General features: G+C 37.9%; 1 long non-coding RNA gene across 9 annotated transcripts in view; it reads left to right on the top strand.

Annotated features, from left to right (window-relative positions):
• LOC123379156 overlaps nucleotides 1-14,020 on the top strand; it is a 107,418-nt gene that overhangs the window by 39,926 nt on the left and 53,472 nt on the right. For 2 of the 9 annotated variants that reach the window (XR_006583219.1, XR_006583233.1), the window contains exons 4-5: nucleotides 7,219-7,350; nucleotides 8,083-8,624. The exons of 2 other annotated variants lie outside the window; for them this stretch is intronic. This is a non-coding gene — a long non-coding RNA (uncharacterized LOC123379156). Of the gene's footprint in view, nucleotides 1-7,218; nucleotides 7,351-8,082; nucleotides 8,627-13,043; nucleotides 13,173-14,020 lie in introns of those variants that run through there. 5 more of the 9 variants (XR_006583220.1, XR_006583232.1, XR_006583231.1 and 2 more) reach the window with 5 other exon arrangements.

The following is a 14,020-nucleotide window of genomic DNA, read 5'->3' on the forward strand; positions in this document are numbered from 1 at the left end:
AGTCAGGAATTATGATTCCTTCAGTATGTTTTTCTTTTCCAAGATTGCTCTAACTACTCAAGGTCTTCTGTGGTTTAGGAATATTTGTTCTAGTTCTGTGAAAAATGTTGTTAGTATTTTGATAGGGATTGCACTAAACGTCTAGACTGCTTTGGGTAGTATAGACATTTTAACTATATCTGTTCTGCCAATCCATAAGTATGGAAGGTTTTCCCATTTCTTTGAGTCCTCTTTAACTTCTTTCATCAATACTTTATGGTTTGTAGAGTACAAGTTACCTCCTTGCGAATATATATAAAATACATATAATTCTATATACTTTGTCTTGGGTGCAATTGTAAATGGGATTATTAATTTCTTTCTGATGATTCATGTTAGTGTATAGAAATGCCACAGATTTCTGTACACTGATTTTTTTTATAGCCTGCATATTTAGTGAAATGATTTCAGTCCTAGTAGCTTTTTGGTGGGGTCTTTAGGGTTTATAGTCATAGTATCATTTGTAAATAGTTTTACTTCTTGCTTAGCAATTTGGATGCCTTTTATTTCTTCTGTTGCCAAATTGCTGTGGATAGGACTTCCAGTATGATGTTGAATAAAAGTGGTGGGAGTGGACATCCTTGTCTTATTCCTGATCTTAGAGAAAAAGTTCTGTTTTTCCCCACTGAGAATAATGTTAGCTGTGTGTTTTTCATATAAGGCCTTTATTATGTTGAGTTATATTCCCTCTTAAATCTACTCTGTTGAGAATTTTTATCACGAATGGATGTTGTACTTTGTCAAATGCTTTTTCTGCATTGATTGAAATGATCATACATTTTTTCCTTTCCCTCACTGTTGTGATATATCATGTTGATATGCAAATATTGAATCATGCTTGCATCCTGGGAATAAATCCCACTTGATTGCTGTGAATGATTTTTTTAATATATTGTTGAATTCAGCTTGCTAATGTTTTGTTGAGAGTTTTTGCATCTATTCATCAGCAATATTGGCCTATAGTTCTTGTTCTTCTTTTTTTTAATGGTGTCTTTATCTGGTTTTGGTATCTGGGTAATACTGTTGTCATAGAACGAATTTAGAAGTTTTCCTTCCTCTATATTTTGGAAAAAATTGAGAAGAATGGGTATTAACTCTTCATCAAATGTTTGGTAGAATTCACCTGTGAAGCCATCTGGCCCTGGACTTTTGTTTGGGAGTTTTTTGTACTAGCCCAAAAATACACACAGAGATCAATGGAACAGAAGAGAAAGCCCAGAAATAAACCCCAATTTATATGGCCAATCAACCTTTAACAAAGCAGGCAAGGATATGCAATGGGAAAAATACTGTCTCTTGAACAAATAGTGTTGGGAAAACAAAGCTACATGTAGAAGAATGAAACTGGACCACTTTATTACACCTACACAAAAATAAACTCAAAGATCCAAATGTGAGACCTGAACCCATAAAAATCCTACAAAGCACAGGCAACAATTTCTGACATTTGTCATAGCAACATCCTTCTAGATCCATCTCCTGAAGCAAGATGAATAAAAGCAAATATAAGCTATTAGGACTACATCAAAATAAAAGGCTTCTGCAGAGCAAAGGAAACAACCAACAAAACTAAGACAACCTATTGATGGGAGAAGATATTTGCAAATGACCTACCCAAAAAAGGGTTAGTATCCAAAATATATAAGTTGATACAACTAAATACACACAAAAAAATTAAATGATCAGTTCAAAACTGGGCAGAAGAAAGACATTTCTCCAAAGACCTACAAGGGTGCCTGGGTGGCTCAATGAGTTAAGCGTCCAACTCTTCATTTCAGCTCATGTCATGACCTCATGGTTCATGAGATCCTGTGTTGGGCTCTGCACTGACAGCATGGAGCCTACTTGGGATTTTTTTTCTTCCCCTCCCTCTCTCAAACCTAAAAAAAATCAGATGGCCAACAGACACATGAAAAGATACTCAACGTTATTCCTCGAGGAAATGAAAATCAAAACTACAATGAGATATCACCTCACACCTTTCAGAACGGCTAAACTTGAAAAATATAAGAAACAAATGTTGGTGAGGATGTGGAAAAAGGGGAACCCTCTTGCACTGCTGGTGACAATACAAACTGCTTTAGCCACTGTGGAAAATAGCCTGGAGGTTCCTCACAAAAAAACAAAAAAACAAAACAAAAAAAAAACCTAGCAATCCAGTAACCACACTATGGTTATGTACCAAAAGAATATGAAAACACTAATCCAAAGGGATATATGCAGCATATATGCTTATGCATATGTTTATATTTATTGCAGCATTTTTTTATAATAGCCACACTATGGAAGCAGCCCAGGTTCCCATCAATAGGTGAATAAGGAAGATGGGGGGGCAGTGTTTGTGTATATATACACACAGAGTGAATATTATTCAGCCATGAAAAAGTGAAATATTTCCATTTGCAACATGGATAGATCTAGGAGAGTATAATGCTATGCAAAATAAATCAGAGAAAAATACCATATGACTTCATGCATATGTGGAATTGAAGAAATAAATGAAGGGAGAAAAAAGATACACTAAGAACCAAAATCTTAATTATAGAGAACAAACAGATAGTCACAGATGGGAGGTTGATGGGAAGATGAGTGAAATAGGTGAAAGGGATTAAGGAGGGCACTTGTCTTGCTGAGCACTGAGTAATGTACGGAAGTGTTGAATCACTATATTGTACACCTGACACTAATAATTCTGGTGTAGTTAACATACAGTATTTAAGATTTTTTAAAAACTTAAATTATTTAATATATTCATTTAAAATTTTTTATCTTAAAGTAAGGAAATTCATTTAAGAAATTAGATCTCAAATATATGCTTTTACTGACCTAATCTTTCTTAAAACTGCTCTTTCTGCATCTGACAAGATTTGGGTATGCTCTATTTTCATGTTTATTTTGAGATCTCTATTTTGATTTCTTCTTTGCCCTGTATGTTGTTTAGAGGTGTTCTGCTTCCACATATTTGTAGCTCTTCTCACTTTCTCGTTGATTTCTAGCTTCATATCATTGTGGTCAGAAAAGATAATTGATTTCAATGTTGCTAAACTTGCTAAGATTTCTTTTTTTTATCCTATCTTATGATCTATTCTGGAGAATGTTCCATGTGCACTTGAAGAATGTATATTATTCTATTGGATGAAATTTCCTAAGTCTATTAAATCCATTTGTTCTAAAGTATGGTTCACTATCAACATTCCTCTGTTGATTTTTCTGTCTGAATGATATATTGTCTATTTCTCCTTTAAGATCAGTTAGTATTTGCTTAATACATTTCAGTACTTGTGTGTTGGGAGCATACATTTACAATTGTTAGATCTTTGTATTATCATTATTGTTATTTAGAACATGTGCACAAGGGGGAGGAAAAAAGGGTGGGAGACAGAGGGACAGGGAGAGAGAGAGAGAATCTTAAGCAGGCTCATGCTCAGTACAGTGTCCAACCCGTGGCTCAATCCCACAAACCTGGGATCATGACCTGAGTGACTCTTGATTTTGGCTCAACTGACTGAGCCACCCAGGCACCCCGAAGTTGTTAGATGATCTTGATAGATCCCTTTATCATTGTATAATGCCCTCCTTTGTCTCTTGTTACCATTTTGGCTTGAAATGTATTTTGTGTGATAAGATTGGTTGTTATACCCTTAGGTTCAAAGTGAGGGGATGAAGTAGATACTATGTGTGTCTTTAGAGCTGAAATGAGTCTTCTGTAGGCAATATCTAGTTGAGTCTTGTTTTGTTTGGTTCTTATCCATCTAGGGGGGAAAAGCCAGAGGTATTACATTTCCTGGTTTCAAACTATACTACAAAGCCATAATAATAGTATGGTACTGGCAAAAAAAAAAAAATGGGCACAGACCAATAAGACCTAAGAGACCAGAATTGACTCTCAGCATTTGATAATGGAGCTAGGAACACTGAACAGGGAAAGAATAGACCGTTCAACAAATGGTGCTGGGAAAAATTGGAGAAACACATGAGGAATGATGAAATTGGACTCCTATTTCACACAACTTACAAAAATTAGCTTGAAATAGATCAAGGACTTAAACATAAGACTTGATGCCCTAAAACTCCTAAAAGAAAATGTAAGAAATGAGCTCCTCGCTCAACATTGGTCTTGGCAATGAGTTTCTTGGACCTGACACAAAAAGTGCAAACAACACAAGCAAAAACCAACAGATGGGACTACAGCAAACTCAAAAGCCCCTGAACAGCAAAAGAAACAATTCACAAAATGAATGAAATGAGAGAATAATAAATCTTTGCAAACCATATTTTGGATAAGGGATTAATATACAAAATATATCTAAAAATCAAACAAATCTGACTGGAAAAATGTCCTGGTTTTCCTGCCTATTCTAAGACCGACCTCAAAATGGCCAATAGACACCTGAAAAGATGCCCAATACCACTAATCATCTGGGAAATGCAAATCAAAGTCACAATGAGCTATCACCTCAAACCTGGTAGAATGGCTATTATCCAGAAGACGGACAACAGGTGGTGACAATGCGGTGAAGGGAAACCATTATACGCTGTCAGAATAGCAATTGTTCCAACCACCATGGAAAGCAATGTGAAGTTTCCTCAAATAATGAAAAAACGCCCTATGATATAGCAATTCCACTTCTGGATATATACCCAAAGGAAATGAAAACAGAATTTTGAGACCTAAGCACTCCCAGGTTTATCACTGCATTATTCACAATAGCCAAGATCTGGAAACATCATAAATGTCCACAACAGATAAATGGATGATAAAGATATGGTATATATACACAGTGTAATATTATTCAACCATAAGACAGGATAACCTGCCATGTGAGCCAACATGGATGAATCTTGAACATATGCTAAGTGAGATAAATCCGAGAAAGTACTGTATATCATTTATGTGGGATCTAAAAAGAGTCAAACTCAACGAAAAAGAGTAAAATAGTAGTTACTAGAATATGGGGATGGGGGGGGGATTGTGGTAATAGTTTGTGTTTCAAAGTACACACTTCCAAGGAGTAAATAAACCAAAGTGGATGTGCAGTATAGTGACAATATTCTACTATAATTATATAATAGCACTATAGCAACAATCCTATTACAATATATAAATGTATCAAAGTAACACATACACCTTAAATGTAAACAATGTTATGTCAAATACCTTCAATAAAATTTTTTTAAATGCATTATCATAATTAGCATTTATAATGGAAATGGAAATAAAAATTGCAATGCAAAAAAGGAAATAAAGGAAATTCTGACGTATGCTACAACATGGATTAACCTTAAGGATGTTGTGGTAAGTTAAGCCAGTTAAAAAAAAATACTAGATGATTCCACATAGGATGTACTTCGAGTAGTCAAATTCATTAGAGACATGGGAGAATGGTGGTGGCCAGGAGCTGGGAGAAAGGGAGCCGTGAGGAGTTGTCTAATAGGTATGGTTTCAGTTTTGCAAGACGAAAAGTCCTGGAAATTGGTTGTACAGCAACGTGGGTTAGTTAACACTAAACTTTACACTGAAATGTTGAGAGGGTAAAATTTGTTACATGTATTTTGCCACGATTTTTAAAAAGGAATGAAATTCTAATACATGGGATGAGGGATGAACCTTGAAAACATGATAAATAAGCCAGCACTAAAAGGACAAATCTTACGTAATTCCATACCTTTGAGGTACTCAGAATAATCAAACTCCTACAGAAAGAAGGAATAATAGTGGTTATCAGGGACTGGAAAGAGGGTAGAATGAGAAGCATTATTTAATGGTTACAGGGTTTGGAATAATTGCAGAAATGGAGAGTGGTAATTGCACAGTATTGTAAATGTACTTTATGCCACTGAATTATACATTTTAAAACAATAAAAATGTTACGTTTTAGATTTTCTACGTCGTATCACAATAAAGAGGAAAGCATGTGATCTGAAAGCTTCCCATTTTTTAATGAAAATGATCTTAATATAGAGAACACTTAAGTGTTACATCTTTTTATATACACTGGTTGTTTCTCTTTCACATGTTGGTTTTTATGCAGGGTTCACGTCTTAAATTTATCAAATTCTTAGCTCCTATGCCAATTTTATCCTACTTCAGAAGATCAATATAAGCTGCACCTAATAGCATTTCCTCCTTTTCTAATGGTAACCCAAATATACATTTGGGGCTTTTTCCTAAGACGTACCTACCTTTGCATATCAGTAGCTTGGGAATATATAACGTTTTTGCTACAACACTTATTGATGCGATGGCGGAAGAACACCATAAGAAGAACACTTTAGGTTACACAGAAGATGTTTTGCTAACAAAGGCTTTATAAACACTTTCAGTTGAAGTTAGACCAAGAATGTGGGAACAAAGTTGACTCCCTTACTCTTAACGATCTATTTGTCCTCTGAGGCTATAACAGCTGGAAGTTGAAGCTTGAGAAAAACTTTTTAAAAAATGATTATGATGATTAGTAAACCCCAAGAAGCAACTGCTTTCCTAAAAGGAGTTGCCTACCCGAAGAGCCTCTGGATGTCTCCTGACCCTGACCACCCAACCAAGTGCCAGTGAGTCCTTCATAGCTCTACGTGAAATCCTAGTTATATATAAAACAAAGAAAATTCTGAAAACTGCTATACTAACAAAGTAGCAAAAAAAAAAAATACAAAGAAAGAACACAATTTCATGAGTCATAAAAGTCCTCAGAGTACGTTTATCTCTTTACAGTGGTTAGTAAAGAGTATCTAATCAGACCAAATGGATTGGTTACAAAGATGTGTTAAATCTGGCTTCATAATGTTTTGTTTTTGTTTTTTGTTTTTTTAATCTGATTGAGTGGCATGGCAGTAGTTTACGGTTCCTTAGACTTAAAACGTCCACATGTCAGACTTCTGAATTTGAAAGGCCCCTTCTACACATTAAGCCTCAAAATGGTTTCTGGAGTCTAGCTGCCTGCAGCATCAGGCCCACAACTGAACTTAAAAGGTACTGTATCAGTACCCGCTTGTGTATGACTTTCCTGCGAAGTTCTCTAGCCTATTTCCAGTCATTAAACATGAGCTCCCTGCCATTGATGACTGGGCTCTTGCTAACTCCACCTCATCTGAATTTTAAACTTCCTGTAGCTATCCTCACATGTGTTCCCCGAACAAACCTCAGTCTCTACATGTATTTGTTCTCCGGTCTTTGTTCTTTAGGCTCTTCCATAAGGAGGTTCATTCAGGGCACTGTTCAAAAGGCACTTCCTGAACATGTCATTGCCAATGTATGCTGTTGTATTGGAGTAAATAAAACACCTGTTGATGGAGATTGAGTGATGAAAGATTGAGGTCAGTAAATGCAATTTGTAATTAATGTTTACTTTCTTGAGAGAGACAGTACAAGTGGGGGATGGGGCAGAGAGAGGGAGACACAGAATCTGAAGCAGGCTCCAGGCTCAGAGCTGTCAGCACAGAGCCCAACATAGGGCTCAAACTCGTGAACCAAGAGATCATGACCTGAGCCCAAGTTGGATGCTTAATCCACTGAGCCAACCAGGCTCCCCAGTAAACTCAATTTGGGCTCTAATACCCGACTATAGATTGACACATTGGTTAACTCTTACGAATTATTTTCTCTGAACGTCAATTTTTAAGTTTCTTTAAAGCTAAAAATCACCTTCTTCAAACATCTTAAAATATGGAAATGTTAATGTCAATTTCTGAAGAATTTTCAACCCATTTAGGGGAAAAAAGAAAAGACATTCCCTGCCATGTGGGTGATTAATGAAATATTAGCACTGAGAGAGACTTTAAATCATCTCTCCTCTAACCTTTTCATTTTACTGAACGGAGACCTGAAGAGAAATCAAGTGCCTTAGCCAGATTAGTAGTCTGGCAGTGAGGTACTTGAACTTGGATCTCCTGACTCAATGTCCAGTGTTATTTTCTCATTCCAAAATTATGAATGGTAACAAGGGTCTCTGAATCACTAAGGTGATGTGAAAAATGATAAACTCCTGGGCTTTATTCAGAATGACCTATCTAGTCTTAAAATCAGAGAATCCATATATTTTTTTTAAGCTCCTTACCACCAAAGAACCCTGCTATGAAGCCAGGTTTCTAATTACTGCCTCTTCCCAGCTGCCTGAGATCTGAGTTAGCCCAGTGATGATAATAAGAAAATGAATCTCCAGAAGGGACTCCAGGCTCCATACATCACAGGTGTCTAACATGATTTGGTGGGGGTGCATGAAGAAATTCCTATGGGTGTATATATTCAAATGACATCTAAAGATTTTAAGCATTATGAGGGTGGACACTGGCAACATATGTTGCAAATCAGAAGAGTGGAGAAAAGCCCAATGAAGATGAGCTAACAGAGCACCCCTCCCCCAAGCATTTGTTTGCTTTCAAGGTATTACAATGAATTGTTCTTAAGGTTAAGTGAATTTGTGAAATCTGTATCTACTTCAAGCCAAACCAACTCCTAGAAAATGACAATTTAAAGGGAAACATACAAGGAAACTCCAGGTTAAATGTTATAGTGCAACCAAAAGCAACCAAAAAATTACAAATATAAATCTTATCCTATTAATAAAATTTATTGTCAAATTGGCTAACATTACAGTATGTAATGTGTGCTCATGGCTTTTAAGGTAGATTCCTGTTGTTCATCATTACATGTGACACCCAGTGCTCATCCCAACAAGTACCCTCCTCAATGCCCATCACCCATTTCCCCCTCTCCCCCACCCCCCCATTAACCCTCACATTGTTTTCTGTATTTAAGAGTCTCTTATGGTTTGCCTCTCTCCCTCTCTCTTTATACTACCTTTCCTCCCCCATGGCTTCAGTTTCTTAAAATCGATGTATTGGTGAAAATATGATAACAGGCTTTCTAAGATTTATTTCATTCAGCATAATACATTCCAGTTCCATCTGAACTACTGCAAATGAAATGGTTTCATTCTTTCTCAATGCCAAGTAGTATTCCATTGTATATATAAACCACATCTTTATACATTCATCAGTTGATGGACATTTAGGCTCTTTCCGTAACTTGGCTGTTGTTGAAAGTGCTGCTATAAACATTGGAGTACATGTGCCCCTATGCATCAGCACTCCTGTATCCCTTGGGTAAATTCCTAGCAGTGCTATTGCTGGGTCCTAGGGTAGTTGTAGTTTTCACTTTTTGAGGAACCTCCACACTGTTTTCCAGAGTGGCTGCACCAGTTTGCATTCCCACCAACAGTGCAAGAGGGTCCCCATCTCTCCATGTCCTTGCCAGCATCTGTGGTCTCCTGATTTGTTCATTGTAGCCACTCTGACTGGCGTGAGGGGGTATCTCAGTGTGGTTTTGATTTCTATGTCCCTGATGAGGCTTGACGTTGAGCATCGCTGCATGTGTCTGTTGGCCATCTGGGTATCTTGTTTGGAAAAGTATCTGTTCATGCCTTCTGCCCGTTTCTTCACTGGATTATATGTTTTTTTTGGGTGTGGAGTTTGGTGAGTTCTTCATAGGTTTTGGATACTAGCCCTTTATCCAATATGTCAGTTGCAAATATCTTTTCCCATTCTGCCGGTTGCCTTTTAGTTTTGTTGATTGTTTCCTTTGCAGTGCAGAAGCTTTCTATCTTGATGAGGGTCCCAATAGCACATTTTTGCTTCTAATCCCCTTGCCTATGGGGATGTGTCAAGTGCGATGTTGCTGGGACGGAGGGCAAAGAGGTTGTTGCCTGCTTTCTCCTCTAGGGTTTTGATGGTTTCCTGTCTCACATTCGGGTCCTTTATCCATTTTGAGTTTATTTTTGTGAATGGTGGATGAAAGTGGTCTAGTTCCATTCTTCTGAATGTTGCTGTCCAGTTCTCCCAGCACCATTTGTTAAAGAGACTGTCTTTTTTTTTCCACTGGATATCCTTTCCTGCTTTGTCAAAGATGAGTTGGCCATGCATTGGTGGGTCCAGTTCTGGGTCCTCTATCCTGTTCCATTGGTCTAGGTGTCTTTGTGCCAATGCCACACTGTCTTGATGATTACAGCTTTGTAGTAGAGGCTACAGTCTAGGATTGTGATGCGTCCTGCTTTGGTTTTCTCCCTCAATGTTACTTGGGCTATTCGGGGTCTTTTGTGGTTGCATTCAAATTTTAGGATGGATTGTTCTAGCTTTGAGAAGAATCCTGGTGCAGTTTTGACTGGGATTGCATTGAATATGTAGATTGCTTTGGGTTGTATTGTCATTGTGACGATAGTTATTCTTCCAGTCCACGAGCATGGAATGTTTTCCCACATCTTTGTGTCTTCTTCAGTTTCCTTCAAAAGCTTTCTATAGTTTTCAGCATACAGATCTTTGGTTAGGTTTATCCCTAGGTGTTCTATGGTTCTTGGTGCAGTGGTGAATGGGATCAGCTTTTTCATTTCTCTTTCTGCTGCTTCATTATTGGTAAATAAAACTATACATCTGTTTTCTGTATGTTGGTTTTTGTACCCTGAGATGTTGTTGAATTCCTGTATTGGTTCTAGCAGACTTTTGGTGGAGTCTGTCGGGTTTTGCACATGGAGTATCAGGTTGTCTGAGAAAAGTGAAGGTTTGACTTCATCCTTGCCAATTTGGATGCCTTTGATTTCACTTTGTTGTCTGATGGCTGAGGCTAGGACTTCCAACACTACAATAAACAGGGGTGAGAGCGGACATCCCTGTCCTGTTCCTGATATCAGGGGGAAAGCTCTGTTTTTCCCCATTGAGGATGATATTAGCTGTGGGCTTGTCATAAATGGCTTTTGTGATGTTGAAGTATGTTCATTCTATCCCAACGTGAGGGTCTTTATTAAGAAAGGTGCTGTATTTTGTCAAACGCTTGTTCTGTATCTATTGACGGGATTGTATGGCTCCTCTCTTTTTTTCTTAACGTGAGGTGTCACGTTGCTTGATGTGCGAATATTGAACCAGCCCTGCAGCCCAGGAATGAATCCTGCTGGATCGTGGTGAATAACTTTCTACATGCTGCTGCATTTGATTTGCTAGTATCTGGTTGAGAAGTTTTACATCCATGTTCACCAGGGGTATTGGCCCGTAGTTCTCATTTTTTTGCTGGGTCTCTGTCTGGTTTGGGAATCCAAGTAATGCTGACTTCATGGAATGAGTCTGGGAGGTTTCCTTCCATTTCTATTTTTAGAACATCTTGAGAAGGATAGGTACTAACTCTGCTGTACATATCTGGTAGAATTCCCCAGGGAAGCTGTCTGGTCCAGGACGCTTACTTGTGGGGAGATGTTTGATAACTAATTCAATCTCTTCACTAGTTACAGGTGTGTTCAAAGTGTCGATTTCTTCCCATTTGAGTTTTGGTCATGTGTGGGTGTTTAGGAATTTGTTCACGTTGTCCAGTTTATTGGCATATAATTTTTCATAGTATTCCCTGATAATTGCTTGTATTGGTTGTGATAAATCCATTTTCCTGCATGATTTTACCTGTTTGGGTCCTCTCTGTCTCTCTTCTTTTTGAGAATGCTGGCTAGAGGTTTATAAATTTTGTTCAAAAAACCAACTTTTTCTTGGTTTCATCCATCTGTTCTGGTTTTTTGTTTGTTTTTGGGGGGCTTTTTTTTGGATTCTATATTGTTTCTGCTCTGACTTTTAATATTTCTCTTCTGCTGGGTTTGGAATGTGATTGCTGTTCTGCCTCTATTTCCTTTAGATGTGTTGATAGATTTTGTATTTAGGATTTTCCTGCTTTCTTGAGATAGGCCTGGATTGCAATGTATTTTCCTCTTAGGACTGCCCTTGCTGCATCCCAAACGGTTTGGATTGCTGTGTTCTCATTTTCATTTGTTTTCACATATTTTTTAATTTCTTCTTTAATTGCCTGGTTGGCCCATTCATTATTTAGTAGGATGTGCTTTAACCTCCATGCTTTTGAAAGTTTTCCAAGCCTTTTCCTGTGGTTGATTTCAAGTTTCATGGCATTGTGATCTGAAAATGTGCATGGTATGATCTCAATTCTTTTGTATTTACTGAGGGCTCTTTCATGACCAGTATGTGATCTATCTTGGAGAATGTTCCATGTGCACTTGAAAGGAATGTGTATTTGGCCACTTTGGGGTGCACAGTTCTGAATATGTCCAGTTCATCTGGTCCAGTGTATCATTCAGGGTCATGGTTTCCTTACACAGTCTCTGTCTAGATGTCTATCTCGACAGAGATCTGTCTAGATGATCTATCCATTGTTGTGAGTATTAAAGTCCCCTGCAATTCCCACATTCTTAGCAATAAGATTGCTTATGCTTGTGACTCTTTTATATATATTTGGGTGGTCCGGAATTCAGTGTATGGACACGTACAAGTGTTAGCTCTTCCTGATGGAGAGACCCTGTAAGTATTATATAATGCCCCTCTTCATCTCTGGTTACAGTCTTTAGGTTAAAGTCCAGTTTGTCTGATATAAGGATGGCTACTCCAGCTTGCTTTTGACTGCCAGTAGCATGATAGATGGTTCTCCATCCCCTCACTTTCAGTCTGAAGGTGTCCTCAGGTCTAAAATAGGTCTCTTGTAGACAGCAAATAGATGGGTCTTGTTTTTGGTTTCTTGTTTATTTGATCCATTCGGATACCCTATGTCTTTTGATTGGAGCATTAGTCCATTTACATTCAGTGTTATTGAAAGCTATGGGTTTAAAAAGTCACTGTGTTATCTGTAGGTGTCATGCTTGTAATGATGCCTCTGGTCCTTTGTAGTTTCTGCAACATTTCACGCAGAGTCCCCCTTAGCATCGTTGGTAGGGCTGGTTTAGTGGTGATGAACTTCTGCAGTGGTTGGTTTCCTGGGAAAACCTTTATCTCTCCTTCTACTCTGAATGACAGGCTTGCTGGAGAAAGGATGCTTGACTGCATGTCTATCCTATTCAGCACATTGAAAATCTCCTGACACTCCTTTCTATCCTGCAGTAGATAGGTCTGCCACTACCCTGAAGTGTTCACCCTTGTAGGTTAAGGCCCGTTTGTCCCTAGCTGCTTTCAGAATTGTCTTTATCTTTGTATTTTGCCAGTTTCCCTATGAGATGTCATGTAGAAGATTGACTCAAGTTACATCTGAAGCAAGTTCTCTGTGCCTCCTGGATGTCCGTGTCTGTTTCCTTCCCCAGACAGGGAAATTCTCAGCTATGATTTGTTCAAGTACACCTTCTGCCCCTTTCTCTCTCTCCTCCTTCTTCTTCTTGAACTCCTGTGATAAGGATATCTTTCTTTCTTTCTTTGGTACTAAAATTATTTTTTTTAATATAATTGATAAATTGGTTTCCATACAACACCCTGTGCTCAGTTGTTGTTTGCCTGGGAAAACGTTTTTCTCTCCTTCTATTCTGAATGACAGGCTTGCTGGAGAAAGGGTCCTTGACTGCATGTTTTTCCTCTTCAGCGTATTGAAAATCTCCTGTCACTCTTTTCTGGCCTCCTATGTTTCAGTAGATTGGTCTGCTCCTACCCTTATGTGTCTACCCTTGTAGATTAAGGCCATTTTTCTGTATTTCCTTCCAGAATTCTCTTTATCCTTGTATTTTTCCAGTTTTCCACTATGATATATTGCACAGAAGATTGATTTTAGTTACGTCTGAAGGGAGTGCTCTGTGCCTCTTGGATTTCAATGTCTGTTTCCTTCCCCAGATTGGGGAAGTTCTCAGATATGATTTATTCAAGTACACCTTTCTCCCCTTTCTTTTTATTCTGGAATTCTTATGATAAGGATATTGTTTCATTTGATTGAATCCACTAGTTTCCTAATTCTCCCCAAGTAATCATGAGTTTTTTTAATCTATTTTTCTCGGCTTCTTTTTCCACAATTTTTTCTCCACTCTGCCTCTGCAATCCCTGCTGTGGTTGCCTCCATTTTATCTTGCACCTCATTTATATCACTTTTTATCTCATCATGACTCTTTATTTCCTTGGTCTTTGTAGCAATAGATTCTCTGCTGTCCTTTGTGCATTTTTCAAGCCCAGCAATTAATTTTATGATGATTATTATAAATTC

Source organism: Felis catus, chromosome C1 (assembly GCF_018350175.1).
Source record: "Felis catus isolate Fca126 chromosome C1, F.catus_Fca126_mat1.0, whole genome shotgun sequence".
NCBI lineage: Eukaryota > Metazoa > Chordata > Mammalia > Carnivora > Felidae > Felis > Felis catus.